The 27,808-nt window shown below is 47.0% G+C and overlaps 1 long non-coding RNA gene across 1 annotated transcript in view; it reads left to right on the forward strand.

The window, feature by feature from the left end:
• Positions 1-6,944: 6,944 nt before the first annotated feature.
• The window catches only part of LOC138297266 (uncharacterized), a 54,344-nt gene continuing 33,480 nt past the window's right edge, over positions 6,945-27,808 (forward strand). The window contains exon 1 of the long non-coding RNA XR_011203985.1: positions 6,945-7,078. This is a non-coding gene — a long non-coding RNA (uncharacterized lncRNA). The remainder of the gene's footprint in view (positions 7,079-27,808) is intronic.

Below are 27,808 nucleotides of genomic sequence, written 5' to 3' on the forward strand. Positions count from 1 at the left end.
TTTGGGTTGATATTCTGGTACACAACCTTGTACCCCATGATATGTGTGATTTGTTTTACTTTTATTGTTCTCTTTTTTCATCTAACATGATATATTTTGTATGTCAGATTCACTAAGGGCTAGCAGGTCAAAGATTATTTTATATAGCGTTTGAACTCTGAAACTGAGATTTGATACCACCAGTTCAAAGATGACTGTCCACATTTAGACCTCGTTAGTAGTGTCCCCCTGCAGCTCACCAATGATCGTTTTCCACTTGCTTGGTATGGAATCTCTGAGTCTGTACAACCCAAACCCTGCATCTGAGGATGAAATGGCATTTTCCGCACAGTGGGATAGAAAGAATGAAATAACTGTGTTATTGCACAGCAGGCATCATAGTTTTTTACATGCTTTAGTGTGAGTCACACTCCATCACAAATTAGAAGTTCATTTCTGCATTTTATGTTTTGGGACCTTTTTATTAGAATTAATGTGATTTGTTATGTACGTTTTTTTTAACCTACAAATGTTCATGACCGCCACAATTTTCTCTTCAACAAATCTCTCTTTGTTTTGGCACAATCAAAACTTGTTTTCCACAAACTTTCCTTGTGCAATTTCCATTATCCTCAGAAATAGTGTAGAAACATGGTGCAGATGTGGTGTGACAGGGTTCTATATTGGGTCCATCTCCATCTTATAGCTATTGGGTTCAGGCTCTCATTCCCACTTACCTCTTCCTCCAGCAATATAGCGTTCTCATTCATTTCTCCAAATATTTAAACTCATTTATTAAAGCCTCCCTAACGTCGCCCAATATTTCATGTCAAGGTTGAGTTGCTCATATTACACCTGATAACATGATCATCTGGGTTGATGGCCCGTCTAGCACATAAACCCAAAGGGTGATCACTGACATAGACAGCTTGGGCTTCACCCATGCTTTAAACTCTAACAATTAAGTCAACATATACTTAATCTAAATCAGAACCACCACAGTTCTCCCTTTAGAGTACACAAGTGGTTGCGATGAAAAAGTTCCCTGGCATTACAATCATGCATGAGCAGTGGGGGATTTTAGTGGCACAAAATGCGACGCGAGGGGTATGCCATCTACACACTGCTTTCCTGAGCATGTGTACAATCAGCTGAATCGGACTCAGAAAACTAACAGTGGTGGTAGCAACAGATTATAGCGACAGGAAAGGCCTTTTTCCTCTCATCTTGGAGAGACACTTCCAAGCTTTTAAGTTGGTCTATCAGTCTTTTGCAATGAGGTCCTTCGCTTATGTATGTGCACTTTGTGTCGTATTTATTTTTCCAAATGACATTCTGCTGCCTACACTGCAACTACTAACTAGACAGTGCTGCAGTAAGGAGTTGGTGAAATGCCAGTGGACAGGGGGGAGAAGAGCAGCATAGGTATGGGAGGGACACGGGGCATCGCCAAAAAAAGAAGCAAAACATTGTGAAATGTCCGAAAATCCTTTTCTCCCTTCACGTGACACATTGATGATGACTAAGGAGGCTCGTTGAAATGGGTACACCCCTTTCTGCTTCATTCTTTCCCGGAAGTGTTATACCAGGGTAAGTGGTGATTAAATGGAGAATAACCTGTCTCTTTTGTGCCTTTGTTTTGAGTCTCCCTGTCAGGGCACTCCCAAATATACCCAACCATTCTGCTGACACTGGAAGGCAGAGATCATGGCTAGACCATTGTGAGATGAACACAGAAAGAGTTGTAACTGTATGAATACAGTCCCACAGCTGGGCCTTTATAATACCCAAGAATATACAAATTCTTTCTGAAAACCTCTACCTGTATAGGAGCAGAACCATTTGCCCTACCAAAATCCAGGGGTTGCTGAGTAGTGACTGTTAGACCTGATAGCCTTAGGGTGGTCACCCCTAACTTTTTGCCTGCTTCCCTCCACTTTTTGGACATTGTTTTTGCTGGTTTTAGGACTCTGTGCCCTTTACCACTGCTAACCAGTGCTAATGCATATGCTCTCTCTCCCTTAAAACATGGTGACATTGGTTCATACCCAATTTGCTTATTTAATCTACTTGTAAGACCCCAGTAAAGTGCACTACATGTGCTTAGGGCCTGTAGATTAAATGCTACTAGTGGGCTTGCAGCACTGATTGTGCCACCCACAGAAGTAGCCTCTTAACCATGCCTCAGGCCGGCCATTGCAAGGATAGTGTGTGCAGTTTCACGGCCACTCCGACTTGGCAATTAAACGTACTTGCCAAGCCTTAAATTCCCACTTTTTCTACATATAAGTCACCCCTAAGGGAGGCCCTAGGTAACCGCTAGGGCAGGGTGCTCTGTAGATAGAAGGCAGGACATGTACCTGTGCAGTTTATATGTCCTGGTAATGTAAAACTCCTAAATTCGTTTTTACGCTGCTGTGAGGCCTGATCCTTTCATAAGCTAACCTTAGGGCTACCCTCATATACTGTTTCAGTGGTACATTCTAATCTGAAAGGAGTAACAAGGTCAGAGTTAGTATGGCCAGAATGGTAATACAAAGTCCTGCTGACTGGTACAGTTGGATTTAATGTTACTATAAAGTTGGATTTAATATTACTATTTTAAAACTGCCACTTTTAGAAAGTGAGCATTTCTCTGCACTTAAAACCTTCTGTGCCTTACAATCCACGTCTGGCTGGGTTAGTTGACAGCTTCCTTGTGCATTCCACCCAGACAAACCCCAAACACAGGATACTCAGTCACACATGCACACATCTGCATACTGAATGGGTCTTCCTGGGCTGGGAGGGTGGAGGGCCTGACACTTACATGTCAAAGGACAGTAGCCTTCCCTCACACAATGGACTACCACATCCACAGGATGGAACTGAAAGGGGACCTTGTGCACTTTTAAACCACTTTTGAAGTCTCCCCCTCTTCAAAGGCACATTTGGATATTTAAGCAGAATCCCTGACCCTACCAACTCAGACACTTCATGACAAGATACCACTGGAGAAGAAACCCTGAACCAGAACCTGCAACCTGCCAAGCGGAACTGCCTGGCTGCCCATATGACTCACCTGATTGCTTTTCTGCAAAGGACTGATGCTCTACTGTTGCCCTGCCTCCTTGCTGCCCTCTGGATCTCCTGAGAAGTGCTCTCCAAGGGCTAGGATAGAGCTTGCCTCCTGTTCCTTGAAGTCTCAGGACCAAAAAGACTTCATCCCTGCAAAAGAACTCCTCCTGCGGTGAAAATCGATGCACAGCCTGCAAGAAATGACGCACAGCCTGAATCGTGGTGAGAAAATCACCACACACCGAACCGGAACGACGCAGCCCGGCTCCACCTCATCGTTTTCCACGCATCTCTTCCTCTGCGGCCCCTTGCGGAGAATTTGAACGCAAACCAAGTAGTTTGTGCTTGCAAGAGACATTGGTTGTTTTTTAAAGACTAAGGCCCGTATTTATACTTATTTTAGCGCCGCATTTGCGCCGCTTTTTGACGCAAAACGGCGCAAACCTACAAAATACAATGGCATTTTGCAAGTTTGCGCCGTTTTTGCGTCAAAAAACGACGCAAATGCGGCGCAAAAAAAGTATAAATACGGGCCTAAATACTTCTTTTATAATTTCCTACAGTGATAACTCAAAGTGTACTCAAATCTTAATAATTTTGACCTGCATTTAACTAGATGAATATTACATATTTTTCTAAACACTGTGTGGTGTATTTTTGTGCTGTTATACTGTGTCATTGCATGATTTATTGCACAAATACTTTGCACATTGCCTTATTAGTTAAGCCTGACTGGTCAGTGCCAAGCTTCCAGAGGGTAGGCACAGGATAATTTGGATTGTGTGTGCCATGCCCTGACTAGAGTGGGGGTCCTTGCTTGCACAGGGGGTAACCTGACTGCCAACCAAAGGCCCCCTTTCTAACATTGGTGGCAGCAGTGGGCTAGGACTTGTATTTGTGCAGTGAAATACAATAGCTAAGTGTACACTACCTACCCACAGTTGAAGGTCAACTTGATTTTTTATCTTTTTCAGCAATTTTGTTTTCTGCCTGACAGTTTTAACTAAATCCTCTTTCAACATATCTCTGGCTGGGTCTCAAGCAGGAGATTAAGATTTTGACCTAGCCAAGCTGGAGACATACACTGTCAAACAGCTGAAGGGATTCTCCAAGGGGTTTGGAGTACCCACCCAGGGTGCTTTCAAGAAGGAGGAGTACCAAAAGGCATTGAGGGCCTGGGTAGAAACCCATTCAGAGGCAGATGTTGAGGAGGAGGAGCAAGAGGATGGCCCCTCAGAGGATTTCTTGCAGTATTGGGGGATGTTACCCCTGGAATTGTGCCCCCTAGTAAACCAGAGAGCAGTGTCTCTAACCATGGCCTGACTGCAGAGGAAAGGAGGGAGGAGAGAGAATTTCAACTATAAATGGCAAAGTTAAACATGGAAGCAGAGGAAAGGAAACCAGAGAGAGAAGCCAAACAATCTGAGGCTGAAAGGGCCTTGCCTGAGAAGAAGATTCTTCTGGCTCATGAACTGAGTCTCAAAGAGCTGGATATCAAGGTGAGGCAGTCTGAGTCCAGCAGTGATGGTGGCAGCATACATGCAGGACCTGCTGGGGAAAGGAAGGCTCGTATACCCAAAAATGTAGTGCCAACTCATGTGGTGGGAGATGACATTGACAAGTGGTTGGCTGCTTATACACTCCTTGCATTGGATCCTAAGGATCAAAACAGATACATACCCATGAAAACTGCTTTGCTTGCCACGTTTGGGCTGACAAGTACTGCCAGAGGTTCAGGGACAGCACCAAACTCTCCACACAGAACTGGGTAGACTTTTTTGATTTCTCCAGTAAGGCACTGAATGGATGGGTTTGGGGCAGTAAAGTAGACAACTATTTGGGGTTATATAATTTGATCCTGAAAGAGCATATGTTCAGTGTTTGCTTTACAGAGTTGCGCCGGCACCTGGTTGACAGTAAGCTGACTGATCCTAGAAAGCTTGCTGAGGAAGCGGACCTCTAGGGTTAGCATCAGAGTGTCCAAAACGGTACCTGGGGGGGACTCCCACAAAGGTGGTCAGGGTTACCAACAGAAGAAAGAGGGGGGAGAAAAACTTAAAAACAAGGAGTTCTCAAAAGGCCCCCAAAACAATTCACAGGGGGGGGTGGTGGTACCCAGTCCCAGCCTGAGAGGATGCCAGGGTTCTTTGACAAAAAGAAAGGGAAGTTCTTCCCCAAATGCTTACAGTGCTTCAAGTTTGGACACTCTAAGGGTGACTCCCAGTGTCCCAGGAGGGCACAGCCCTCCACTGGAGGGCAGACACCTAGTTTGGCTAGTGTAGCGCTCGGGGGGGAGATGGTCCCAGTTAGCTTGGGGGAACAGATAGAGGTATCACTACTGTCCCTGGGAGATAAGGAAATGGTGCCAAAAGCCCACATGCCTGCCAATACTTCCAAGTATAGGCAGTGGGTCACCATTGATGGGCAAAGGGTGGATGCTCTGCGTGACACAGGAGCCAGTATGACTACTGTCAGGGGTCAGCTAGGGTCAGCAGAGCAAGTCATCCCTAATACATTCCACCAGGTCATAGTCGCTGACAATCGTGAGAGCCACCTACCAGTAGCTCTGGCTCCCTTTGAGTGGGTGGGTCTCTGGTAGTCTAAAAGTAGTTGTGAGTCCTGCCATGCCTGAAGATTGTCTGTTAGGCAATGATCTTGAGCACACTGCCTGGAAGGAGGTAGAGCTCATATCCCACCTAGAGATGTTAGGTTTGCTTAAATGGGTCTGCATGACCACATGGTCCATGGCTGCCAGGGAAAGGAGTCAAGAGCATCTGTAGCCTTAAACAATGGCCCAGACAGATGCACTGAGGAAGGGCAAGTGGTGCGGGAAACCAGCCCCAGATATTTCCGCAGTGGTTGACGGGGTCCCAGAGGAGGAGACCCCTGAGCCAACTGGAGAGGATATTGCCGACCTGGATAACCTGCCTGAGCTTGCTGGCTGGCAAGGGGAGAGTGGGTCAAACAGGGATGAGTTCTGAAAAGCGCAGAAGGAGTGCCCCAATCTTGAGGGTCTGAGGCAACAGGCCTCAGCCTAAGCAGCAGGTGTAGCCATTTTGTCATAATAATTTCCTCATATTATCCATCTTGTGTTTAAACCAACTCTGTATTTCTGTATCGCTTCTACAGTGTTTGTTACTTACAAACTGGTTTTTGTTTTTTATACTTTTATATTTTCTCTGGATGTCGGAATCAATATTTATGTGTGGCAGCATGGGACATTGGCCACACTTCTATGGTGGAGCATTAGTAGTTATGCTCATTTGTAATTAGGTTGCCTAGTTTTCCAATAATATTGCTTGCCATTTGTTACTGTCACTGTCTATATACATGTATCATTATGTATATTTCTAGCCTAGGGGCGTTTTACTTGCACATAGTTTGATTACATTTCTCTAGATGTCTGGTGTCAATATGTATGGGTGGCATTATGGGACATTGGCCACATTTCTATAATGGAGCAATTTTTATGTTTGCTCATTTATACTTGTATTACCTGGTTTTTCGATAAGATTCCTACCCATTTGCACCATTACTTTTTATATACATGTTTCTTAATGTATAATTCGTAGCCTACGGGCGCTCTACTTGTAAACTTTTGATCTTGATCTTAATTGAACCTTTTCTCTTAAATTCATGCACTATAGATGTCCCTCTCTATTTTGAGGGCTTTCATCTACTGCAGCGATCTTTTCCTCTATATAGTTTTTGCACAATGGTGTTCCCTGTTTTTTACAGCTTCTTCTTAACTATCATACACACTCACTATTGTAGTTATAATTTTTTGTGTTGTGTTTCCTTTTGTGTCTCCCCACCATTTTTTGTTTCTTTTCTTCTTTTTTCCCATTACAATATGGCCGCCACTTGGGCACCTGCACCTTGTTCGAATACTGCGCTTTCTATGTCTCCCGGTTCCTTAGTACTTTAGTCTTTCTTCACTTTCCTTGTTAAGTACATGGACCTAAAATAGCGCATACAACGCTTCTCCAATTCTTCAAACTGCTTTGGAACAACTCGGGTCTACGGCACTTTGCCGTTTACGGTGAGTCACTGACTCGGCGTTAATCTTAGTTGTTTATAGAGGACTACGGTCAGGGGTTTCTTGTAACAGTGCGCCTCTGCGACTCAGTGTTATTCTTAGTTGTCTATAGAGGACTACGGTGATGGGTTTCTTGCAACAGCGCATCTCCGCGCTCACTGTTGTTTTGTACTTTAGTAACCAACACTTACTATTCTGGCACTCGGCCACACACGGTCAATCTGCTTATCAGGACGACTTCTTCTGCTTTAGATCATTAAACCCAAACCACGCAGCACTAATGCTTTTGATTTCCGTGTGATTATTTGTGGCCGTTAACACTCGACTGCGTTTGGTGAGTGTTTTACTAACATTATTCTTAGTTTTTTAGAATGTATTTCGGTAGGGCTTTCTGTAACAGCGTGTCTCCGCGCTTACTGCTCTGTCGACTCGTACAAACACAATTAGCTTTACAGCACTCGGCCATTTAGGGCATTTTGTGTCTCATGGCAATTTTCCTATTTGGGTTATCAAATCATTTATGAAACATACCAGCAGATTCTTTGGGAATTTAGGGCTTCTACCATATCTCGTGGATTAATGGCTCTGTATCTACTTTTAGAATTACGACCTCAGACTTATCAGAGTCCCCTACTTACGGTTACTCCTCATCCGGTATGACTTTTTCCTACTGCAGTACAGTTATACCCAACAGCCCGATTACAGGTAGTTTAGTAATCATTACCTATTCATGTAATACGTATTTTCTGGGTACTGCTTAGTACTAGTTGCCCCTTTCCCTAACCTGCAGTAATGTTTGGCACTGCTCTTATTTATTTTCTCCTTCCAGTTTCAGATATGAAAAATACACTTTAAGTTGGATGGACTTAATGATCTTGTACAATTACATTGTCCTTTAGGTATGGTTACAAGACAACATTTTCTGTTCCTTTCTGAATACATACATTACTTCACTTATTTCCTTGTTTACTCACATTTATTTTATTTTAGTTTATGTGTATTCAAGGTATAGACTAACCTACGCATGGTGTTTGTTCGGCGTTAATACACAATTATTTCAGCAATTTTTAATCAGTGGATTGGTTCGGACTATTGGGTAGTCTTTCTTTTTCCTTAAGTACGAACACTTGGAAAGCAAAACACAAACACTGTGGGATAGCGTAAGTGGATGGACGGAATGCAGAACCAATCAAACATTCACCCCCAGTCACAGATCTGGGTTTAATCCATCCATTATTTTGCTCACCATGCCACCCCAGTTTGAACCCAGCCATATTCAAATCAGTCTTGACCCTGTTTCTCATGGGAACAGTCCAGCCCGAACTGCCAGGCCAGGTTCTCCCTGGACCGGAAACAAGCATCCTGGGACCGGTTTCAGGGTTTCACACCTCATCAGCCAGGCTAGCTTGAATCCAGTGGCACAGTGAGCCCGGGACCCACGTCTGGGCATACCCGGCACACTTAGGGCAGCAAAAGCAAAGCAAAACACAAACGCTGTGGGATAGCGTAAGTGGATGGACGGAATGCAGAACCAATCAAACATTCACCCCCAGTCACAGATCTGGGTTTAATCCATCCATTATTTTGCTCACCATGCCACCCCAGTTTGAACCCAGCCATATGCAAATCAGTCTTGACCCTGTTCCTCATGGGAACAGTCCAGCCCGAACTGCCAGGCCAGGTTCTCCCTGGACAGGAAACAAGCATCCTGGGACCGGTTTCGGGGTTTCACACCTCATCAGCCAGGCTAGCTTGAATCCAGTGGCACAGTGAGCCCGGGACCCACGTCAGGGCATACCCGGCACACTTAGGGCGGCAAAAGCAAAGCAAAACACAAACGCTGTGGGATAGCGTAAGTGGATGGACGGAATGCAGAACCAATCAAACATTCACCCCCAGTCACAGATCTGGGTTTAATCCATCCATTATTTTGCTCACCATGCCACCCCAGTTTGAACCCAGCCATATGCAAATCAGTCTTGACCCTGTTCCTCATGGGAACAGTCCAGCCCGAACTGCCAGGCCAGGTTCTCCCTGGACCGGAAACAAGCATCCTGGGACCGGTTTCGGGGTTTCACCCCTCATCAGCCAGGCTAGCTTGAATCCAGTGGCACAGTGAGCCCGGGACCCACGTCTGGGCATACCCGGCACACTTAGGGCGGCAAAAGCAAAGCAAAACACAAACGCTGTGGGATAGCGTAAGTGGATGGACGGAATGCAGAACCAATCAAACATTCACCCCCAGTCACAGATCTGGGTTTAATCCATCCATTATTTTGCTCACCATGCCACCCCAGTTTGAACCCAGCCATATGCAAATCAGTCTTGACCCTGTTCCTCATGGGAACAGTCCAGCCCGAACTGCCAGGCCAGGTTCTCCCTGGACCGGAAACAAGCACCCTGGGACCGGTTTCGGGGTTTCACCCCTCATCAGCCAGGCTAGCTTGAATCCAGTGGCACAGTGAGCCCGGGACCCACGTCTGGGCATACCCGGCACACTTAGGGCGGCAAAAGCAAAGCAAAACACAAACGCTGTGGGATAGCGTAAGTGGATGGACGGAATGCAGAACCAATCAAACATTCACCCCCAGTCACAGATCTGGGTTTAATCCATCCATTATTTTGCTCACCATGCCACCCCAGTTTGAACCCAGCCATATGCAAATCAGTCTTGACCCTGTTCCTCATGGGAACAGTCCAGCCCGAACTGCCAGGCCAGCTTCTCCCTGGACCGGAAACAAGCATCCTGGGACCGGTTTCGGGGTTTCACCCCTCATCAGCCAGGCTAGCTTGAATCCAGTGGCACAGTGAGCCCGGGAACCACGTCTGGGCATACCCGGCACACTTAGGGCGGCAAAAGCAAAGCAAAACACAAACGCTGTGGGATAGCGTAAGTGGATGGACGGAATGCAGAACCAATCAAACATTCACCCCCAGTCACAGATCTGGGTTTAATCCATCCATTATTTTGCTCACCATGCCACCCCAGTTTGAACCCAGCCATATGCAAATCAGTCTTGACCCTGTTCCTCATGGGAACAGTCCAGCCCGAACTGCCAGGCCAGGTTCTCCCTGGACCGGAAACAAGCATCCTGGGACCGGTTTCGGGGTTTCACCCCTCATCAGCCAGGCTAGCTTGAATCCAGTGGCACAGTAAGCCCGGGACCCACGTCTGGGCATACCCGGCACACTTAGGGCGGCAAAAGCAAAGCAAAACACAAACGCTGTGGGATAGCGTAAGTGGATGGACAGAATGCAGAACCAATCAAACATTCACCCCCAGTCACAGATCTGGGTTTAATCCATCCATTATTTTGTTCACCATGCCACCCCAGTTTGAACCCAGCCATATGCAAATCAGTCTTGACCCTGTTCCTCATGGGAACAGTCCAGCCCGAACTGCCAGGCCAGGTTCTCCCTGGACCGGAAACAAGCATCCTGGGACCGGTTTCGGGGTTTCACCCCTCATCAGCCAGGCTAGCTTGAATCCAGTGGCACAGTGAGCCCGGGACCCACGTCTGGGCATACCCGGCACACTTAGGGCAGCAAAAGCAAAGCAAAACACAAACGCTGTGGGATAGCGTAAGTGGATGGACGGAATGCAGAACCAATCAAACATTCACCCCCAGTCACAGATCTGGGTTTAATCCATCCATTATTTTGCTCACCATGCCACCCCAGTTTGAACCCAGCCATATGCAAATCAGTCTTGACCCTGTTCCTCATGGGAACAGTCCAGCCCAAACTGCCAGGCCAGGTTCTCCCTTTTTGATTTGCCATGTCCACGTTTTCTGTACTTAGCTGTTCTTCACATGGAGCTCTTTATTCACCTTAGGTTCCTTATTTGGGGACCTAGACTTTTTTCTGATTTCCTATCTGTCGATTCTATCTTTATGCTGTTCAGTTAAGAACAAAATAAAGTATCAGTATATATATATGTTTTTCTGCAGCCTTGAAAAAGTCACCTGCGTGATGAAACATGTGTTGACTGTGTTTGGATGAATGTTCTCTCTCAGTGAATCTAACTGTGCTTTCAAATAAAGAGACTTTCTTGTAAGAACATGGGAATACCTACGTGCCTCCTTCTTCTTCTGTTTAACAGAACTCATGCACTGCGGATCCTATTACCTACATCATACTGCTGTTTACACTGTGTGCTGTGGTCTGTTTTGCTCATTACTAAATTATCCTATTCTCACCCTCTGGTAGCTTGGCACAGAACAGCCATGCTTAACTTAAGAGGCAACACTTAAATTATAGTAACACAGTGAAAATAGCACAAAAGGTGTCTACATCAGTTTAGAAAAATGAGTACTATTTTTCTGTATAAAACAAGAGCTGTGGAATAGAGTCAAGCTGACAAGTCATTAGAGTCACTTAAGTTTGTTAGAGAATGTAGAGAGAAATGTCTTGTCCTTCTGACTCCCAGGAAAGAGGCAGAAGTCCAGCACAGAAAAGCAGTTTAGCAGAGTGACAGTCCCTCCTGGCAGCACAGAAGTCCTTTTTCCTGGCAGAATGTCCTCAGATCTAGCAGTGTACTTTATGATGGGGTCCAGTACTTACACCCAGTTGAGCCTTTGAAGTGGGAGAAACTTCAAAAATAGACTGTCAGAGTGCTCAAGGTCCCTGCCCTTCATTCCCTGGGTCCAGACATTCCACAGGGTTATGCAGCTCTGTGTGTGGGAACAGGTACAGCCCCATTCAGGTGTCAGCACCTCCCGCCCATCTAGCTCAGAAAGACCCATAAGCCTGGTGATGGGCCATCATAATGTAAGTGACACACGTCAGCTCCCATTGTATGATTGTCTATAGCAGAGGTCTTTAAACTGGGGGGCGGGCCCCCCTAGGGGGGCCTCAAGTGGTCCCATGGGGGGTGCCAAACTCTGGCCAAAAGAAGCATTATACAGATAACAGACCTTTGTTTTAAACAAAAGCATGTTATTGCATTTTTAAAAAGGTAACAGTACCTAACTGCAATGGTTAAATAGGTCTCGACATATTTGAACATTGCCATCTTCATAAAATATTTGTGAAAAATTCTGAGGGGGGGCCCATAGATTTTTATTTTTCAACTTGGGTGGGCGTGGCATTAAGAAGTTTGGAGACCACTGGTCTAGAGGGAATGCACAAAGCCCAGCTGTCACCCACCCCAGATGTGTGTTCAAAAACAGGCAGAGTCACAGAATGGTTAAAGTAAGAAAATGTCAACTTTCTAAAAGTGGCATTTTCAGACTTACAATTTAAAATCTGACTTCACCATAAGTTGTGATTTTAAATTGTGAGTTAAGAGGCACTAAACTCCTAATTTGTATCTTTTTACAATTGGAATTTACACTTAAGAACTATATCAAGGTAATCCCAATGTTAACCTATGGTGGCCATAGGCCTTGCAATAGGGAGAAACAAATTTTGTAGTTTTTCACTACCAGGTCATGTTAAACCTAAAGGTACATGGCCAACATTTTAAATATACTGCACCCTGCACTTTGGACTACCTAGGGCCTACCAGAGGGGTGACTTACATGTAATAAAAAAGAGGTTTTGGGCCCAGCAAGTGGTTGAACTTCCCAGGTTAAAATGTCAATTTACAACTGCAGACAGGCTCTGCAGTGGCACGCCCGAGACATGTTTAAAGGGCTACTGTATTAGGTGGCACAATGAGTGCAGTAGGCTCACTAGTAGCATTTAATTTACAGGTCATGGGCACATATAGTGCACTTTACCAGAAACTTACATCTAAAATAAATATGCCAATTGGGGATAAATACATTTCAGCATGTTTAGAGTACAGAGCACCTGTGCTTTAGTACTGATCATCAGTGGTAAAGCGCTCCGAATCCTAAAGCCAACAATAACAAATTCAGCAAAAAGTGGGGGGAAAGGCACAGATCTGGGGGTGACCTGTAGGAAGGTAGCCTCTTTCTAGCCTTGTTACCCCCACTTTTGGCCTGTTTGTGAGTATATGTCAGGGTGTTTTTACTGTCTCACTGGGATCCTGCTAGCCAGGGCCCAGTGCTCATAGTGAAAACCCTATGTTGTCAGTATGTTTGATATGTGTCACTGGGATCCTCTAGCCAGGACCCCAGTGCTCATAAGTTTGTGCCCTGTATGTGTTCCCTGTGTGGTGCCTAACTGCATCACTGAGGCTCTGCCAACCAGAACCTCAGTGTTTATGCTCCCTCTGCTTTTAAAATTGTCACGGCAGGCTAGTGACTAATTTTACCAATTCTTATTGGCACCCATAGGGAGCTCAGACAATTCTTACACAGGACTGCCACTGCAGCCTGAGTGAAATAATGTCCACTTTATTTCACAGCCATTTTACACTGCACTTAAGAAACATATAAGTCACCTATATGTCTAACCCTCACTTAGTGAAGGTTAGGTGGTAAGTTACTTAGTGTGAGGGCACCCTGGCACTAGCCAGGGTGACCCCACATTGTTCAGAGCAAATTCCCCAGACTTTGTGAGTGCGGGGACACCATTACACGCACGCACTACATATAGGTCAATACCTATATGTAGTGTCACCATGGTAACTCCGAACATGGCCATGTAACATGTCTAGGATCATGGAATTGTCACCCCAATACCATCCTGGTATTGGGGGGACAATTCCATGCATCCCCAGGGCTCCAGCAGAGAGCCTGGGTACTGCCAAACTAACTCTCCGGGGTTTTCTCTGCAGCTACCGCTGCTGCCAACCCTCAGACAGGTTTCTGCACCCCTGGGGCCTGGGCAGCCCAGTCCCAGGAAGGCAGAAGAAAGGATTTCCTCTGAGAGAGAGTTTTACACCCTCTCCGTTTGGAAATAGGTGTGAAGGGCCTGGGAGGAGTAGCCTCTCCTGGCCTCTGGAAATGCTTTGAAGGGCACAGATGGTGCCCTCCTTGCATAAGCCAGTCTACACCGGTTCAGTGATCCCCCCAGCCCTGCTCTGGCGCGAAACTGGACAAAGGAAACGGGAGTGACCACTCCCCTGACCAGCACCTCCCAAGGGGAGGTACCCAGAGCCCCTCCAGTGTGTCCCAGACCTCTGCCATCTTGAATGCAGAGGTGTGAGGGCACAATGGAGACCTCTGAGTGGCCAGTGCCAGCAGGTGACGTCAGAGACCCCTCCTGATAGGTGCTTACCTTTCTCTGTAGCCAATCCTCCTCTGAGGGCTATTTAGGGTCTCTCCTGTGGGTATCTGTAGGAAAGTACCATCTTGCCTGGCATGTTACCCCCATTTTTCACTGTATATATGTTGTTTTAGTTGTATGTGTCACTGGGACCCTGCCAGCCAGGGCCCCAGTGCTCATAAGTGTGCCTGAATGTGTTACCTGTGTTATAACTAACTGTCTCACTGAGGCTCTGCTAATCAGAACCTCAGTGGTTATGCTCTCTCATTTCTTTCAAATTGTCACTAACAGGCTAGTGACCAATTTTACCAATTAACATTGGCTTACTGGAACACCCTTATAATTCCCTAGTATATGGTACTGAGGTACCCAGGGTATTGGGGTTCCAGGAGATCCCTATGGGCTGCAGCATTTCTTTTGCCACCCATAGGGAGCTCTGACAATTCTTACACAGGCCTGCCACTGCAACCTGAGTGAAATAACGTCCACGTTATTTCACAGCCATTTTACACTGCACTTAAGTAACTTACAAGTCACCTATATGTCTAACCTTTACCTGGTAAAGGTTGGGTGCTAAGTTACTTAGTGTGTGGGCACCCTGGCACTAGCCAAGGTGCCCCCACATTGTTCAGGGCCAATTCCCCGGACTTTGTGAGTGCGGGGACACCATTATACGCGTGCACTACATATAGGTCACTACCTATATGTAGCTTCACAATGGTAACTCCGAATATGGCCATGTAACATGTCTATGATCATGGAATTGCCCCCTCTATACCATCCTGGCATAGTTGACACAATCCCATGATCCCAGTGGTCTGTAGCACAGACCCTGGTACTGCCAAACTGCCTTTCCCGGGGTTTCACTGCAGCTGCTGCCAACCCCTCAGACAGGCTTCTGCCCTCCTGGGGTCCAGCCAGGCCTGGCCCAGGATGGCAGAACAAAGGACTTCCTCTGAGAGAGGGTGTGGAGGCAGGGGAGGAGTAGCCTCCCCCAGCCTCTGGAAATGCTTTCATGGGCACACATGGTGCCCATTTCTGCATAAGCCAGTCTACACTGGTTCAGGGACCCCTTAGCCTTGCTCTGGCGTGAAACTGGACAAAGGGAAGGGGAGTGACCACTCCCCTGACCTGTACCTCCCCTGGGAGGTGCCCAGAGCTCCTCCAGTGTGCTCCAGACCTCTGCCATCTTGGAAACAGAGGTGCTGCTGGCACACTGGACTGCTCTGAGTGGCCAGTGCCATCAGGTGACGTCAGAGACTCCTTCTGATAGGCTCCTTCAGGTGTTGCTAGCCTATCCTCTCTCCTAGGTAGCCAAACCCTCTTTTCTGGCTATTTAGGGTCTCTGTCTCTTGGGATTCCTTAAATAACGAATGCAAGAGCTCATCCGAGTTCCTCTGCATCTCTCTCTTCACCTTCTGCCAAGGAATCGACTGCTGACCGCGCTGGAAGCCTGCAAAACTGCAACAAAGTAGCAAAGACGACTACTGCAACTCTGTAACGCTGATCCTGCCGCCTTCTCGACTGTTTTCCTGGTGGTGCATGCTGTGGGGGTAGTCTGCCTCCTCTCTGCACTAGAAGCTCTGAAGAAATCTCCTGTGGGTCGACGGAATCGTCCCCCTGCACCCGCAGGCACCAAAGAACTGCATCACCGGTACCTTGGGTCTCCTCTCAGCACGACGAGCAAGGTCCCTTGAATCCAGCAACTCTGTCCAAGTGACTCCCACAGTCCAGTGACTCTTCAGTCCAAGTTTGGTGGAGGTAAGTCCTTGTCTCCCCACGCCAGACTGCATTGCTGGGAACCGTGACTTTTGCAGCTACTCCGGCCTCCGTGCACTTCCGGCGGAAATCCTTTGTGCACAGTCCAGCCTGGGTCCACGGCACTCTAACCTGCATTGCACGACCTCCTAAGTTGTCCTCCGGCGACTCCTTTGTGCGACTTCGGGTGAGCACTGTTTCACGCATCCTCATAGTGCCTGTTTCTGGCACTTCTGCGGGTGCTGCCTGCTGCTGAGAGGGCTCCTTGTCTTGCTCGACGCCCCCTCTGTCCCCAGACGCAATTGGCGACATCCTGGTCCCTCCTGGGCCACAGCAGCACCCAAAAACCCTAACCGCATGATTTGCAGCTAGCAAGGCTTGTTGGCGGTCTTTCTTCAGGAAAATACTTCTGCACGACTCTCCACGGCGTGGGGGATCCGTCTTCCAAAGGGGAAGTTCCTAGCCCTTGTCGTTCCTGCAGAATCTCCAGCTTCTACTGTCCAGTAGCAGCTTCTTTGCACCCACAGCTGGCATTTCCTGGGCATCTGCCCATCTCCGACTTGCTTGTGACTTTTGGACTTGGTCCCCTTGTTCCACAGGTACCCTCAACTGGAAATCCATCGTTGTTGCATTGCTGATTTGTGTCTTTCCTGCAGAATTCCCCTATCACGACTTCTATGTCCTTTGGGGAACTTTAGTGCACTTTGCACTCACTTTTCAGGGTCTTGGGGTGGGCTATTTTTCTAACCCTTACTATTTTCTAATAGTCCCAGCGACCCTCTACAAGGTCACATAGGTTTGGGGTCCATTCGTGGTTCGCATTCCACTTTTGGAGTATATGGTTTGTGTGGCCCCTATCCCTATGTGTCTACATTGCATCCTATTGTAACTATACATTGTTTGCACTGTTTTCTAATACTATTACTGCATATTTTGGTATTGTGTACATATATCTTGTGTATATTTGCTATCCTCATACTGAGGGTACTCACTGAGATACTTTTGGCATATTGTCATAAAAATAAAGTACCTTTATTTTTAGTATATCTGTGTATTGTGTTTTCTTATGATATTGTGCATATGACACTAGTGGTACTGTAGGAGCTTCACTCGTCTCCTAGTTCAGCCTAAGCTGCTCTGCTAAGCTACCATTATCTATCAGCCTATGCTGCTAGACACCCTATACACTAATAAGGGATAACTGGGCCTGGTGCAAGGTGCAAGTACCCCTTGGTACTCACTACAAGCCAGTCCAGCCTCCTACATTGGTTGTGCAGCGGTGGGATAAGTGCTTTGAGACTACTTACCACTTTTGTAATTGTACTTTTCATAAGAGAAAAATATACAAAACAAGTTCAGTGTATGTACACCTAACCAAAAGGTTTTGCATTTCTTTTCTCACCTCTTTTCTAAAGTGCTGAAAAGTACCTCTAAACTTTCTAAAAAGTTCTTAAAAGTTTAAAAAGTTTTTTTTTCTGTCTTTCTAAAAGTTCTGAAAACTTTTTTCTCTTTTTCTATCACTTAAACTCCCTTTCTAAAAAATGTCTGGCACAGGCCAAAATGTTGATCTGTCCAAACTTGCATATGACCACCTTAGCTGGAAAGGAGCAAGGAGTCTCTGTGTAGAAAGCGGTTTGAGTGTAGGGAAGAATCCTTCTTTGGAATTATAGCTTAACATGCTTAGAGAACAAGATAAGGCCAAAAGGGCCCCATCTGTTGAAAAAGTAGCTAATGGTTTCCAATCTGATCCAGGGACTCCCCTAGGAAAAGATTCAGGAAAGAAACTTCCTAGCCTGCCCAATACTAGACAGCCTAGCATAGTTGGTACTGAGGTTGAGTCACACCATACAGATAGTGTTGTCTCACATCATAGCAAGAGCATTCATTCTCACCACAGTAGAAGTGATGTTTCTGTTAACCAAGCTGTTAGGGTGCCTTCTGTAAGGGACAGGTCTCCTTCTGTCAATTCTCATCATACCTCTGTTTCAAGACATGTCCCTCCCACCAACCCTGATGACAGAATGTTAGAAAGGGAACTCAATAAGTTGAGAGTGGAACAAACCAGACTGAAGCTTTAGAAGCAACAGCTGGATTTGGATAGACAGTCCTTAGAACTAGAGAAGGAAAGACAGAAGTTGGGTTTTGAAACCCATGGTGGCAGCAGCAGTATTCCCCATTGTCATCCTGCAAAAGAGCATGATTCCAGGAATCTGCACAAGATAGTTCCCACTTCTAAGGAGGGGGATGACATTAACAAGTGGTTTGCTGCACTTGAGAGGGCCTGTGTAGTACAGGATGTCCCTCAAAGGCAGTGGGCTGCTATCCTATGGCTATCATTTAGTGGAAAGGGTAGGGATAGGCTCCTTACTGTGAAAGAAAGTGATGCCAATAATTTTACAGTTCTTAAGAATGCACTCCTGGATGGTTATGGCTTAACCACTGAACAATACAGGATAAAGTTCAGAGAGACCAAAAAGGAGTCTTCACAAGACTGGGTTGATTTCATTGACCATTCAGTGAAGGCCTTGGAGGGGTGGTTACATGGCAGTAAAGTTACTGATTATGACAGCCTGTATAACTTGATCCTGAGAGAGCATATTCTTAATAATTGTGTGTCTGATTTGTTGCACCAGTACCTGGTGGACTCTGATCTGACCTCTCCCCAAGAATTGGGAAAGAAGGCAGACAAATGGGTCAGAACAAGGGTGAACAGAAAAGTTCATACAGGGGGTGACAAAGATGGCAACAAGAAGAAGGATGGTAAGTCTTCTGACAAGGGTGGGGACAAATCTAAAAAATGAGTCTTCATCAGGCCCACAAAAACACTCTGGTGGGGGTGGTGGGCCCAAATCCTCTTCTAATCAAAACAAAGAAAAGAAACCATGGTGCTATTTATGTAAAATAGAAGGCCATTGGACAACAGATCCCAGTTGTCCAAAGAAAAGCACCAAGCCTCCTACCACTATAACCCCTACTGCTACACCTAGTGTCCCTACTAATAGCAGTGGTGGTGGGAGCAAACCTACTAATAGCCAATCCAAGGGAGTAGCTGGGCTCACTTTTTGTAACTTAGTTGGGGATGGTCTTGTTAGGGAGACCACAGAGGCTGTGTTAGTCTATGAGGGGGCTATTGATTTAGCCACCTTAGTTGCTTGTCCCCTTAATATGGATAAGTACAAGCAGCTACCCCTAATAAATGGTGTTGAGGTTCAGGCCTACAGGGACACAGGTGCCAGTGTCACAATGGTGATAGAGAAACTGGTCCACCCTGAACAACACCTACTTGGTCACCAGTACCAAGTAAGCGATGCTCACAACAACACACTTAGCCACCCCATGGCTGTTGTAAATCTCAACTGGGGGGGGGGAGGTTACTAGTCCAAAGAAAGTTGTGGTAGCCACAGATTTGCCTGTAGACTGTCTACTACGAAATGATTTGGAGACATCAGCTTGGTCAGATGTGGAGTTGGAGGCCCATGCAGCAATGCTGGGCATCTCAGGGCATATTTTTGCTTTAACCAGGGCTCAGGCCAAAAAGCAAAAAGGACAGGGTGACTTGGATCCTGGAACAATGGAACAAGTGCTCCCTAAAGCTAGGGCTAGTAGAAGTAAAGCACTTCCTACTATCCCTCCCTCTACAGTGGATTCTACTTCTGAGGAAGAAGAATTTCTACCCTGAGCAGAACCTACACCAGAGGAGCTGGAAGCAGACACTGCTGAGCTTTTGGGTGAAGGGGGGCCTGCCAGGGAGGAGCTGAGTGTGGCACAGCAAACCTGTCCCACACTAGAGGGTCTAAGACAGCAAGCTGTCAAACAAGCTAATGGGGATGTCAGTGACTCTCACAGAGTTTACTGGGAGGACAGCCTCTTGTACACTGAAGCAAGGGATCCTAAACCTGGAACTGCCAGGAGGTTAGTGATTCCTCAGGAGTACAGAAAGTTCCTCCTAACTCTAGCCCACGACATTCCCCTAGCTGGACATCTGGGACAAATGAAAACTTGGGACAGGCTTGTTCCCTTGTTTCATTAGCCTAGAATGTCTGAGGATACAAAAGAGTTTTGTAAGTCCTGTGAAACATGTCAAGCCAGTGGCAAGACAGGTGGCACTCCAAAGGCACCCCTTATTCCACTGCCTGTGGTTGGGGTTCCCTTTGAAAGGGTAGGGGTTGACATAGTTGGCCCCCTTGACCCTCCTACTGCTTCAGGCAATAGGTTTATCTTGGTGGTAGTGGACCATGCCACAAGATATCCTGAAGCAATTCCATTAAGGACCACTACAGCACCTGCAGTGGCAAAGGCCCTCCTGGGAATATTTTCTAGGGTGGGCTTCCCAAAGGAAGTAGTATCAGACAGAGGAAGCAATTTCATGTCTGCTTACTTAATGGCCATTTGGAAGGAGTGTGGTGTGACTTACAAGTTCACTACACCCTATCATCCACAAACAAATGGACTGGTGGAGAGATTTAACAAAACTCTCAAAGGCATGATTATGGGACTCCCTGAAAAACTCCGCAGGAGATGGGATATCCTTTTACCATGCCTCCTTTTTGCCTACAGGGAGGTACCCCAAAAAGGAGTGGGCTTCAGCCCCTTTGAACTCCTCTTCGGACACCCTGTTAGGGGTCCACTAACACTTGTCAAGGAGGGTTGGGAACAACCTTTAAAAGCTCCAAAGCAAGATATTGTGGATTATGTTCTTGGCCTCAGATCAAGGATGGCTGAGTACATGAAAAAGGCCAGTAAAAACCTTCAGGCCAGCCAAGAGCTCCAGAAGCAATGGCATGACCAGAAGGCTGTTTTGGTTCAGTACCAACAAGGGCAGAAAGTGTGGGTCTTGGAGCCTGTGGCCCCAAGAGCACTCCAAGATAAATGGAGTGGACCCCACACAATTGTTGAGAAAAAGGGTGAAGTCACCTACTTAGTTGACTTAGGCACTGCCAGGAGTCCCCTTAGGGTGCTCCATGTCAATCGCCTGAAACCCTACTATGACAGGGCTGATCTCACCCTGCTCATGGCAACTGATGAGGGACAGGAAGAAGACAGTGATCCTCTACCTGATCTCTTCTCTTCCACAGAACAAGATGCTCTTGTGGAAGGTGTAGTTTTGGCTGATTGTCTTACTGCTGAGCAGAAAGACCATTGCATAAATCTCCTGGGTCAGTTTTCTGAACTCTTCCCTACTGTGCCAGGTACCACTTCTTGGTGTGAGCACACTATAGATACTGGAGACAGCTTGCCTTTCAAAAGTAAAATCTATAGGCAGCCTGACCATGTCAGGGACTGCATAAAGCAAGAGGTGCAGAAAATGTTAGAACTGGGAGTGGTTGAGCACTCTGAAAGTCCATGGGCTTCTCCTGTGGTACTTGTACCAAAACCTCATTCCAAGGATGGAAAGAAAGAAATGCGGTTTTGTGTTGACTACAGAGGTCTCAACCAGGTAACCAAAACTGATGCTCACCCTATACCCAGGGCAGATGAGCTCATAGATACACTGGCATCTGCCAAGTATCTAAGCACTTTTGATTTGACTGCAGGGTATTGGCAGATCAAATTATCAGAAGATGCTAAACCTAAAACTGCATTTTCAACCATTGGAGGCCATTACCAATTCACAGTAATGCCTTTTGGATTGAACAATGCACCTGCCACTTTTCAGAGGTTGGTGAACACAGTCCTGCAAGGGCTGGAAACTTTTAGTGCAGCATATCTGGACGATATAGCTGTCTTTAGCTCCAGTTGGGATGATCACCTGGTCCACCTATGGAAAGTTTTAGAGGCCCTGCAAAAGGCAGGCCTCACTATCAAGGCTTCAAAGTGCCAGATGGGGCAGGGGAAGGTGGTTTATCTGGGACACCTTGTTGGTGGGGAACAGATTGCACAACTTCAGGGGAAAATCCAAACTATTATAGATTGGATTCCCCCTACTACTCAGACTCAGGTGAGAGCCTTCCTAGGCCTCACTGGGTATTACAGGAGGTTCATTAAGAACTATGGCTCCATTGCAGCCCCTCTTAATGACCTCACATCCAAGAAAATGCCTTAAAAGGTTTTATGGACAGCAAACTGTCAGAAAGCTTTTGAGGAGCTGAAGCAGGCCATGTGCTCTGCACCTGTCCTGAAAAGCCCTTGTTACTCTAAAAAATTGTATGTCCAAACTGATACATCTGAATTAGGAGTAGGGGCAGTCCTATCACAACTTAATTCTGAGGGCCAGGATCAACCTGTTGCTTTTCTTAGTAGAAGGTTGACCCCTAGAGAAAAGCGTTGGTCTGCCATTGAGAGGGAGGCCTTTGCTGTGGTCTGGGCACTGAAGAAGTTGAGGCCATACCTCACTATACAGTGGAACATGGACCTGGGAGTAGCCACTCCAATGCAGATGGACTCTCCAGATATTTCCACTTAGACAATGAAGTCTCATCATGTCATGGCTAGTCTTATTGTCCTTCGTTTGGGGGGGGGGGGGGTTGTGAAGGAAAGTACCATCTTGCCTGGCATGTTACCCCCATTTATCACTGTATATATGTTGTTTTAGTTGTATGTGTCACTGGGACCCTGCCAGCCAGGGCCCCAGTGCTCATAAGTGTGCCTGAATGTGTTACCTGTGTTATAACTAACTGTCTCACTGAGGCTCTGCTAATCAGAACCTCAGTGGTTATGCTCTCTCATTTCTTTCAAATTGTCACTAACAGGCTAGTGACCAATTTTACCAATTTACATTGGCTTACTGGAACACCCTTATAATTCCCTAGTATATGGTACTGAGGTACCCAGGGTATTGGGGTTCCAGGAGATCCCTATGGGCTGCAGCATTTCTTTTGCCACCCATAGGGAGCTCTGACAATTCTTACACAGGCCTGCCACTGCAGCCTGAGTGAAATAACGTCCACGTTATTTCACAGCCATTTTACACTGCACTTAAGTAACTTACAAGTCACCTATATGTCTAACCTTTACCTGGTAAAGGTTGGGTGCTAAGTTACTTAGTGTGTGGGCACCCTGGCACTAGCCAAGGTGCCCCCACATTGTTCAGGGCCAATTCCCCGGACTTTGTGAGTGCGGGGACACCATTACACGCGTGCACCACATATAGGTCACTACCTATATGTAGCTTCACAATGGTAACTCCGAATATGGCCATGTAACATGTCTATGATCATGGAATTGCCCCCTCTATACCATCCTGGCATAGTTGGCACAATCCCATGATCCCAGTGGTCTGTAGCACAGACCCTGGTACTGCCAAACCGCCTTTCCCGGGGTTTCACTGCAGCTGCTGCTGCTGCCAACCCCTCAGACAGGCTTCTGCCCTCCTGGGGTCCAGCCAGGCCTGGCCCAGGATGGCAGAACAAAGGACTTCCTCTGAGAGAGGGTGTTACACCCTCTCCCTTTGGAAAATGGTATGAAGGCAGGGGAAGAGTAGCCTCCCCCAGCCTCTGGAAATGCTTTCATGGGCACACATGGTGCCCATTTCTGCATAAGCCAGTCTACACCGGTTGAGGGACCCCTTAGCCCTGCTCTGGCACGAAACTGGACAAAGGGAAGGGGAGTGACCACTCCCCTGACCTGTACCTCCCCTGGGAGGTGCCCAGAGCTCCTCCAGTGTGCTCCAGACCTCTGCCATCTTGGAAACAGAGGTGCTGCTGGCACACTGGACTGCTCTGAGTGGCCAGTGCCATCAGGTGACGTCAGAGACTCCTTCTGATAGGCTCCTTCAGGTGTTCCTAGCCTATCCTCTCTCCTAGGTAGCCAAACCCTCTTTTCTGGCTATTTAGGGTCTCTGTCTCTTGGGATTCCTTAGATAACGAATGCAAGAGCTCATCCGAGTTCCTCTGCATCTCTCTCTTCACCTTCTGCCAAGGAATCGACTGCTGACCGCGCTGGAAGCCTGCAAAACTGCAACAAAGTAGCGAAGACGACTACTGCAACTCTGTAACGCTGATCCTGCCGCCTTCTCAACTGTTTTCCTGGTGGTGCATGCTGTGGGGGTAGTCTGCCTCCTCTCTGCACTAGAAGCTCTGAAGAAATCTCCCGTGGGTCGACGGAATCGTCCCCCTGCAACCACAGGCACCAAAGAACTGCATCACTGGTACCTTGGGTCTCCTCTCAGCACGACGAGCAAGGTCCCTTGAATCCAGCAACTCTGTCCAAGTGACTCCCACAGTCCAGTGACTCTTCAGTCCAAGTTTGGTGGAGGTAAGTCCTTGCCTCCCCACGCCAGACTGCATTGCTGGGAACCGCAACTTTTGCAGCTACTCCTGCCTCCGTGCACTTCCGGCGGAAATCCTTTGTGCACAGTCCAGCCTGGGTCCACGGCACTCTAACCTGCATTGCACGACCTCCTAAGTTGTCCTCCGGCGACGTGGGACTCCTTTGTGCGACTTCGGGTGAGCACCATTTCATGCATCCTCGTAGTGCCTGTTTATGGCACTTCTGCGGGTGCTGCCTGCTGCTGAGAGGGCTCCTTGTCTTGCTCGACGCCCCCTCTGACCCCAGACGCAATTGGCGACATCCTGGTTCCTCCTGGGCCACAGCAGCACCCAAAAACCCTAACGGCACGATTTGCAGCTAGCAAGGCTTGTTGGCGGTCTTTCTTCAGGAAAACACTTCTGCACGACTCTCCACAGCGTGTGGGATCCGTCTTCCAAAGGGGAAGTTCCTAGCCCTTGTCGTTCCTACAGAATCTCCAGCTTCTACTGTCCAGTAGCAGCTTCTTTGCACCCACAGCTGGCATTTCCTGGGCATCTGCCCATCTCCGACTTGCTTGTGACTTTTGGACTTGGTCCCCTTGTTCCACAGGTAACCTCAACAGGAAATCCATCGTTGTTGCATTGCTGATTTGTGTCTTTCCTGCAGAATTCCCCTATCACGACTTCTATGTCCTTTGGGGAACTTTAGTGCACTTTGCACTCACTTTTCAGGGTCTTGGGGTGGGCTATTTTTCTAACCCTTACTATTTTCTAATAGTCCCAGCGACCCTCTACAAGGTCACATAGGTTTGGGGTCCATTCGTGGTTCGCATTCCACTTTTGGAGTATATGGTTTGTAACTATACATTGTTTGCACTGTTTTCTAATACTATTACTGCATATTTTGGTATTGTGTACATATATCTTGTGTATATTTGCTATCCTCATACTGAGGGTACTCACTGAGATACTTTTGGCATATTGTCATAAAAATAAAGTACCTTTATTTTTAGTATATCTGTGTATTGTGTTTTCTTATGATATTGTGCATATGACACTAGTGGTACTGTAGGAGCTTCACTCGTCTCCTAGTTCAGCCTAAGCTGCTCTGCTAAGCTACCATTATCTATCAGCCTATGCTGCTAGACACCCTATACACTAATAAGGGATAACTGGGCCTGGTGCAAGGTGCAAGTACCCCTTGGTACTCACTACAAGCCAGTCCAGCCTCCTACAGTATCCCACCAGATAACTAATGCAAGAGCTCACCAGAGTTCCTCTGCACTTCCCTCTTCGACTTCTGCCAAGGATCGACCGCTGACTGCTCCAGGACACCTGCAATACCGCAACAAAGTAGCAAGAAGACTACCAGCAACATTGTAGTGCCTTATCCTGCTGGCGTTCTCAACTGTTTCCTGGTAGTGCATGCTCTGAGGGCTGTCTGCCTTCATCCTGCACTGGAAGCCTAGAAGAAATCTCCTGTGGGCCGACTGAATCTTCCCCGTGCCAACGCAGGCACCAAACTTCTGCATCACCGGTCCTCTGGGTCCCCTCTCATCTTGATCAGCGTGGTCCCTGGAACACAGGAGCTGGGTCCAAGTGTCCCCGACAGTCCAGTGGCCCTTCTGTCCAAATTTGGTGGAGGTAAGTCCTTGCCTTCCCACGCCAGACAGTAATCCTGCGTACTGCATGAACTGCAGCTGCTAGGGCTTCTGTACACTTTTGCAAGACTTCCTTTGTGCACGGCCTAGCCCAGATCCCTAGCACTCTGTCCTGCATTGCCCAACTCGCTGAGTTGGACTCCGATTTCGTGTGACCCTCTTTTGTTGTGCTGAGTCAACCATCATGCTCAGATCTTCTGAATGCCTGTTCAGGTGCTTCTGTGGGTTCTGCCTGCTTTTGCGTGGGCTCTTCATGTTGCTGAGTGCCCCCTCTATCTCCTCCTCCAAGAGGTGACCTCCTGGTCTTTCCTGGACCCTGCCAGCACCCAAAACCCTTAACTGCAACTCTTGCACCTAGCAAGGCTTGTTTGTGGTCTTTCTGCATTGGAACAACTCTGCATACTCCAGCACGTCATGGGACATCTTCTGACCAAAGGAGAAGTTCCTGGCAGCTTCCGTTGTTGCAGAATCTTTGGCTTCTTCCAACCGGAGGCAGCCCTTTTGCACCTTTATTCAGGGTTTAGTGTGCTCCTGCCCCCCGGACACTTGCATGACTCTTGAACTTGGTCCCCTTCCTTTGCAGGTCCTCAAGTCCAGGAATCCATCTTCAGTGCTTTGCAGTCAGTTGTTGTCTTTGCAGAATCCCCTATCTGGACTTTACTGTCTTTCTGAGGTAGCAGGGTAACTTTACTCCTACTTTTCAGGGTCTTGGGGTGGAGTATTTTGGACACCCTTAGTGTTTTCTTACACCCCCAGCAACCCTCTACACACTACACGAGGCCTGGGGTCCATTTGTGGTTCGCATTCCACTTTTGGAGTATATGGTTTGTGTTGCCCCTAGGCCTATTGTCTCGTATTGCATTGTATTGTGTTCTACAGTGTTTGCACTACTTTTCTAACTGTTTACTTACCTGATTTTGGTCTGTGTGTATATTTTGTGTATTTTAATTACCTCCTAAGGGAGCATACCCTCTAAGATACTTTGTCATATTGTCACTAAAATAAAGTACCTTTATTTTTAGTAACTCTGAGTATTGTGTTTCTTATGATATAGTGCTAAGTGATATAAGTGGTATAGTAGGAGCTTTGCATGTCTCCTACTCCAGCCTAAGCTGCTCTGCTATAGCTAACTCTATCAGCCTAAGATGCTAGAACACTTCTAATCTACTAATAAGGGGTAACTGGACCGGGCACAAGGGGTAAGTACCACAAGGTACCCACTATAAGCCAGGCCAGCTTCCTACATTGGTGGCAGCGGTGGGATAAGTACTTGTAACTGCTTTGCCACTTTGTCATTGGTGCTTTTCATAAGAAAAACATATTACAAATACTTCAGAATATACACAGTAAACTAAACAGCTTAAACTTTCCTTCTCTAAAACTTTCTAAAAAGTTTCTGAAAACTTTTAAAAAATTTCAAAAGTTTGAAGACGTTTTTCTCTGTTCTTTCAAAAGTTCTAAAAACTTTTTTCCCTCTCTGTCCTAAACCTTTTCTGTCATGTCTGCAGTAGAGCTTACCCCCACAGTTGTCCAGGCAACATATGGGAATCTAAACTTTAAAAGTTTGAGGGGTCTTGAAAGAGGTTTAGCAGTTGGTAAGAATCCTACAAAATATCTTCTCCTTAGCCTTCTCCTAGAAAGTGACCAGAACCAGTCTGGCCCATCCCAAGATCAGGAGGTAGAGGAGGGGGGTACCTAGTCAGACTCAGAGGAGTCCCCTGAGGTTGCTGGGGAGGGTTCTTCAAAGGACCTGTCAGCTAACAAGCCATCTAGTGACACTGGTAGTGGGAGGGGGTCACACATTAGTAGGGCACATTTCACTCCTAAAGGCCAGGTTACAAGAGTCCAGTCAGTTAGGGACAGGTCCAACTCTGCCAATTCCTACATAACTTCTGTGTCTCACAATTCCCAAGCCTCCCACCCTGAAGATAACTTAATGGAAAGGGAACTCAAAAAGCTGAGGTTGGAAGAGGCCAGGCTGAAGCTTAAACAGCAGCAGCTGGCCTTAG

Source organism: Pleurodeles waltl, chromosome 5 (genome assembly GCF_031143425.1).
Source record: "Pleurodeles waltl isolate 20211129_DDA chromosome 5, aPleWal1.hap1.20221129, whole genome shotgun sequence".
In the NCBI taxonomy this organism is placed as follows: domain Eukaryota; kingdom Metazoa; phylum Chordata; class Amphibia; order Caudata; family Salamandridae; genus Pleurodeles; species Pleurodeles waltl.